This window comes from Hylaeus anthracinus, unplaced genomic scaffold (genome assembly GCF_026225885.1).
Source record: "Hylaeus anthracinus isolate JK02 unplaced genomic scaffold, UHH_iyHylAnth1.0_haploid 0, whole genome shotgun sequence".
NCBI classification, from domain to species: domain Eukaryota; kingdom Metazoa; phylum Arthropoda; class Insecta; order Hymenoptera; family Colletidae; genus Hylaeus; species Hylaeus anthracinus.
In genome coordinates, this window is record NW_026533254.1 from 23,417,570 (window position 1) to 23,424,853 (window position 7,284).

Sequence of the window (7,284 nt, forward strand, 5' to 3'; positions counted from 1 at the left end):
GTCAAAGAGTCTTTCTAGTCGAGGATTCGTACGTACAAGCTGCGCTAACAATGTTAAATGGAGGCCCGTGTACACGAAACACAGGAAACCTGTATTTTCGTTGTGCCACGCGGTACAGGCTCCATTTCATCCCCCGCAACAGTCGGTGTTGACTCGGCTCGATAACAAACCGAAGAATTATTCTTCGTGCACTTCTACGACCGTGCCTCAATTATACCACAACCATTTTTTGCACACTATCTTTTCGTCATTCGGTACGTAAATATAGTCTCCTCGAAGTATTTTTCTTCGTTAAAAAAAAGAAAAAAAAAAGAAAAGAAAAAAACTGCAGCAGTTGACAAGAATTCAAGGCGTTGATTAATTATACCACGGCCGGATAACAGGTTTCAATGGAACAAGTGTGCCATGTTTAGCGACTGTATTGCCACAAATCGTACTTGTAAACAGACGTTTGCAAACGCGCCTTTATCTTGTTCTCACGATTGCATAATACCTTTCAATTTAAACATTATTGCCACTTTATGCATCCTAGAGCGCGGCATGTGAACTCGTTTCACGTTGAACTCGTGCACGACTCGAAAATACACTAGCTGCGAGGTTAATTATGCGAATAAAAATGCCGAATTAATAACGAAGAGAGGTGTACGGCTGCAATGCGAAAACGACTGCAGTAAGAGTGGATTCTGTAACATTAAATTAATCCTACCAGGAATAAGGTTGAACTTTTCTTTGGGCAGTCGAATTTATTGACTTTTTTTTACCATTTAGTAATTTTTTATGCCTAGAATTCATAAATCTAAGTTGTAATGCTAGGAATCTAACGGTTTCAAAGTTATTCGTATGCAAACTCGGTGTATTTCGGCGTATTTCTGTCAATAAGACTCCAAACCTCTTCAGACAGTATTTTCGTGACGTGTTTCACCATTTCAATATCATTCTCTACCTAATCGATCAACGGAGCATGGATGAAAGCCAATATGGCGCCGGATTGACCAATCATATATACCAAAAGTAACTTTACATACGATAACTTTTTAACCGTCGTATTCCTAACATTAAAACTTCCATTTTTATGATGTAGACATCAAAAGCTACTAAATAGTACAAAGAACAGTCAATAATTTTTAGTACCTCGAAATAAAATTCAGCCAGGAATAAATTCACGAACGATATCGAGCAATAAATCGCCTGGGAACGTCATCGACGAAATTGCTTGGTCGATCAAGCAACTAAATTGCAGCATTTTCGTTAATACTCCGTTCCTTCGTGACCGGTGTCGGTAAAAATTTAGGATACGTTTTTGTGACGGTCCTAAGTAGCCTGCTGAGTCTTCATTCTATACACGAATACACATTTTATGCGTAAGTATAGAAAAACGTACGTTTTAGTACGAACAGCTTGTATTCGTCGTATTTTATTCGCAGTCGAGGAAATCAACGACGCGTTGAAATTAACACATTGCTAATCAAACGGAGACCTCCCTACCACGACGTGACGGATGACTAGCCAAGGACGAGTGAGACATTCCGTATAAATATAACGCACGGTCTCCCAAGAGTTCTTAAAATTTCTCTCCATCGAGCCATAACGGAGATTCGAATTAATCTCGGCACAGTTACGTCGTTGAATTTTCTAAAGCGACAAATTGAATTAGTTTTATTCGTAACGGTGTAATCGAATTATTACGCAATCGATCGTTCCTCTCTGTATCGCCAAAAATATTCCATCCGATTCCACGGCGGCCATTTCGCCAAAAGTAACGTGTTACGTATTCATAATTTCCGGTCTCGATTAATCATATCATCAACGAAGACGTCTAGTTCCATTTGGAAAGTAGCGAAATTGCTCGCAGCGGATGTAATCCGACGTTCTGGCGCGGTACGTGGAAGCTGTTCTCGCGAAAGACTATTATTATTGACTTTTTCATCTCTCTGGTAATTAAGAACGCTGTCAGGGGTCCATTAAAGCATTACGAGCCGCTTTCGCGACGTTAAGAAGCAAGTTTCAGCGCCAATCGCTGCTGCTCAGGCTCCAGAGAGTTTTAACAATGGCGACAGCCACCGGGTCGTGAACCCGTAGCTGTGCCAGCGATTACGAAAGTGAACCTTATCGATATTTTCTTCGATGTCGTTATATTTCGGGAGAATAATAAGGCGAAGTACGCGATCGATGGAATTTTTATCAGATTTTTCGAAAGCCTCGCGTTGCTTTTTTTCCCCAGTCGTCTCGCTTCCGGTCGTATCAATTCGCGGATAAAATTCGCTCCACTGGCGATCCCGATCCTATATTCCGTCGCATTCGTAATTACTGGCACGGTTATCGAGTCGTGCCGCAAAGAATTATCAGTGGAAGAGCCGACGCCGAGGGAAATGCGATGCAATATTAATTAACTTCTCAAGTTTTCCTCATTCTCGGTCGAGCTGGCATCAGGGGTTCAGCCAACAAGTGGAATCCACGGCTCGCATGAATAGAATACTACGCTTCGATCGGGATCTGGTTAGAAAAAGCGTTTCTTATTTTATTTCCGTCGCCCGTGTCGAGCCGAATATTCGCTCGACTCGATTTCGACCCAGTTTCACGTCGTCCATTTTGCGCAGATATTTTCAGAGTAGATCGTGTCGGTCGCGTCACCGCGAAATGGTGGTTTAGCGCCTACACGATCTTCGGATACTTCATGAATGTTCCTTTTGGATCGCAAAGCGTCAGAAAAAATTGATTAGGAGGTCCTTTTCGACACACTGATACAGTAAAACTCCGTTTATTGGAGGACAACCAGATTGCGATTATTGGATAGTTCGGATAATAGAGGTTCAACAGGTATCCGCTTCACCGAACATGATTTTGTTCGTCGGAACAAACTTTTACTGTACATATAAATTACTAACTTTATAAATTCCTACGTTTCTTTCTTTCTTTCTTTCTTTTCTTTTTTTTTTCAGTTTTAGTTTTAGTTTTACAATCTCGCGTCTGCTTCCAGGACATCCCGTGCACGGTGTGCAAGCACGTAAACGTATAAATTGACGGTCGAACCGGGAAATATGTAAAGCAGCCGGGAGTCTGGGATAACGCTCACCGCGCGGAATTTATCAATTTCAAAACAATTGGATTCCGCCATATTCGCGCGGGGGTTCTAGATCGATATCTCGCAGGGAGGACGCGATCATCGATCCACGACGGGTCAGCGGTCCCGCAGGCGTGCCGTGTTCCGCCGGCAGCGGTGGGCGGGGGGGGGGGGGGGTGATGATGATGATGATGATAAGGAGGGGGCAATCTTACATACCATCACGGTTTCCGGTTCTCGACGACAGTTTCCGGCATCCGAGAGTCACCAATTGGCCGCAGGCACTCCCGCGCTTCTGGGACACGGATTGACCCAGTTGCTTCAGAATCCAGATTCACGATGGCTCTCGCGAGTGGGGAGGGGGGCGTTGGATAGACGGAAGAGAGTGGGAGGGGGGGGGGAATGTAGGGGAACGCACAGGGACGAGTGTGTTTCTTTGACATTTCGCGGATCGCTGGCAGGCAGCCGGTTTAATTTACCGGCAGCCGTTTTATTTCCTTCCGTTGAACGGGAAACGAAATGTATTCGACCGTGCTCGTAATTACGACGTCAATCCGTTCTTCCTTTGGGTGGAAACGATACGGTGACTGTTTAGGAAGCTATACCTCGATATAACGACGCGCGTCGCGGCAGCTTGGATCGTTTTATCGAGGTAGCGATTTTACTCCAGGAATGGAGGTTTTATGTTTGGATCACGGGTACTGCGACACGTGGTAACGGAGTAGGCGAGCCAATGAATGATTTATTTCATCGATGCATACGAATGTATTGCGTATTTTCTATAGTATCTTCGCGAAAGGATTATTAATCGATTCGCGATGTTCTCCCGATGAAAATGAGCCCAAACACGGCCCCTATCGGATTACTTTTAATTCAAGTCATTGAATCATTTCTAAAAATCATCAAAGTACGTATACTTAAAAATGCTCCGAATGGGATCGTGTTTGGGCTCATTTTCTTCAGGAAAATCTCAGCAATCTATCGATGATAGTCTCGTGAAGATATAACGAAGTACTTTTAATGCACTTTGATATAATCGCAATTAAAAACCTTTGGTGTATTGCAATTTCACTGGGCTTTGCGTCTCTAAAGGGGACGGTGATTCGTGAAAGATACGATATAGGAAGCTACTGGACCGAGTTAAATCCGGTCTGCAAAGTTGGAATTCGCAGAAAGCCTGGAGTATAGTAGAAAAATTACTTCCGGTTCGGCTACTCGCTATTTAGCGATATCTTCTCTCCAAGATCGCGACCGTAATCTATCCGACCATCTATTCTTTGGCTATTTTCGCGTGTTCGTTTTCGTTTCTAGTCCAGAGAATATCCAGATAGAAATTCGAAAACTTCTCAAGAATTATTTTACAAGTAACCGTTTTAGAGTCCAACAATGGAAGCGCTGGATATAGAAATAACATTTTTTAGAGTTGCCGCAGAATATCGAGCACAGCTTTCGCTTTTATTTTTGGTGGAGCCACTTTTTCTTGTTTTATCGAAATGTTTTAACGTCAGATCTCTTGATATGGTTCTCTTTTTTCCAGAGAAGTGGCGTCGCGATAATTAACAAAAAGAGGGCGCAAGGTTGAACGGGGGTGGCACTCGACTCGAACACGCCTGTAGTGGTTTACCGATAACGTTTTCCTGGATTTCCTGAGGGTGAGTCCTCCCGTGAATTTTTCACCAGCTCGTCTAAATTAGCAGGCCGCGTAGCTTACCAACGATGAAAAGAATTTTACTATACAGCAACCGTAACATTTACATTTCGAATATCTTCGGAAATATTTATGCATTCGATCCTGTCGATTTTCCACGTTTATCGCTGCAGTTACAAAATATTGCCTACGAAATCATTGCACGAATAATTCCAGTTGAATCGTCGGATGTTCAAATGTTTTATGTAGAATTTCACGAAGAGAAAAAGTGCATTCATTTCCGTTTTGCAAATTCTACATTTTTCCCCAAATATTCGGTATAGAATTCGTTTATCTCTCGACTTTTACGAGAATTTCGTCGGTACGCAAGTTTTGATCTGCGTTTAATTTTTGTTTTTATTAATTATTTTCGAAAAACGTCTGTTAGTTAGTAATTGCCCCACTAATGCTGGCTTTATCAGAAAAATGCATTTTTTCCAGAACCATGGAAGGTTCTCGAGACATTTAATCTTGAAAGTAATTTCTATCACGGGCGTGGAACTTGAGTTAGTATTCACATTACAAGCAGAGAGCAACTTATTCGCTTGGCTGATCCGACATTTCTCTCATTTTTTTTTTATTTCCGCGTCGCTGAAATAAATTGTACTTACTAAGTGCTCGCGGGAGTAATTTTCCCCAGGAGATATTGCTATTACACAATTTTTCCCCGGGTTCACCTAACCCTGAAAAAGCCAATTGTGTGTTCCTGCAAATTGCAACGTTTCACTTCTTTTTCGAGCTTTCCTATTCGCGATGATGGTCGAGTTTAATTTTTAAGAAATTATTTTGTCTCTGTATCAACATTAAATGCACGAGATTTCGCCGTTGAAAATGAGCCTAAACACGACCCAACGCGGGTTTGAACACCATTGTTGATTGAAGGTTAAAATCGCTGCGTACCCCGCTTTCAAGTGACAATGTCAAGATTATCGATTCACTTTAAAATGGGCCAGCTGTAATTGTGCGAAGTTAATTTCGTTAAGTAGAACTACAAATGGCGCTGGACCTCGGTTAAAGATAAAAAGTCTACACCAACCCTGCTTTCAAGTCACAGGCACGTCCGATTTTGTAGCTTGAAAGCGCCGAGCTGCCATCCTACGCGCTACATGTATATATAAGCACTATACATACGCATATAATTTCTCCTTCAAATTTTTTTTCATTACGCCGTGCTTAAGACGCATAATTGGCCCTTGCATGAGCTATTGAACGACCCATCGCTACGATTGAAGGGTCTAACGCGTCGTGAACGCGCATATCGACTGGTCGTATAGTTTTCCATGCTCGTAAAGGGATATATCGAAGTTGCGAAAAGCTGGTAGTTCCGTCATTAATTCTACTTCGTTAGAAGCTCGAGTACTCTTCCCCTCTCCCTCCGTGCCCTCCCTTCGCGAAAGACTCGAATTAATTCTGTTTTGCAGCAGAAGAGGGCTGCAGTGCAGCCAATTGCATCCTCGAGTGTCTCGTGCCCTGTGTTTCACCTTGTTTCCTTCGGCCGTAATTAACATAAATAATCGGGCCAGGAAGGTTTCAACAGGGATTTGTTGTTCCCTTATCACGTGGATTCGTCGCGCAGATTTATCGGGGCGTACGAATTCCGCGAACGCGTAATTCGCTGTGACGATTACTCGTGCGTGAGAGCCGTAAATTAATATATCGTTCGTTGTCGTTGATTTAGACGAACGAAGAAATTATCAAACGAATGGGGACAAAATTTGATCCTCGTCGTATGAAATATATCTTAGGCGTAGTGGCGTCAATTTTCAGGTAGAGTTAGCATTTTATAAATAAATAAGTAAAAGCACTCTTGTACCGAATAAATATTAGAAATTCTGTAGATATAGAAACTGATACAAAGCGATCTCTTTTTACCGATGGAAGGTAAAAGACTTATAAGAAACTATTTTAACTCGCATAGATGACCTCGTAGGCTCGCGTCAAGCAAAACTGAGATTGAATTTCATCTATTACTTGCAATAAAAATTCTAAATTAATAATGCGCAATTTTTTTAACGTCTAAGATCAAGTTTTAAAGACGCAAATGTATAGATATGCGTGCTTGGATCCACACGGTGTGTGGAAGGTCGAAGCAGACGAAATCGTTGGTCGAGTATCCGGAGTGGGGGTAATTCTAGGGCGTCCCTGACCGGCCGAAACATTTGGCGCGCACCCGAGCCGACTTTGATCCCGCGCATCCCTTTCGCGGTCGCCAGAAAGTGTTTCGTGCACGATACGACGCAGAAATCATTTGGAGATGAAAAATGGTCGGCGAGGAGCACTCTTCACTTCGCTCTTACCTTACGAACGCCGAGTCCCTGTGACATAGTTTCGCACAATAGAGTAGTCCACCGCTTTTACCGAGGCTCCGCGCCATTCTTTTTCATTCTTAAAGGCCGGCCTCGCGGGCTGGTGTTCATTTTTAATCGCCGTCCCTCTCAGACCGGTCGCGTAACAATTCCTCGATATTCTCTCGCGCATTAATCTCCCACAAAATTCTTTTGTTTTGTCGTCCAATCGTTGATTTCTTTTTTTTTTT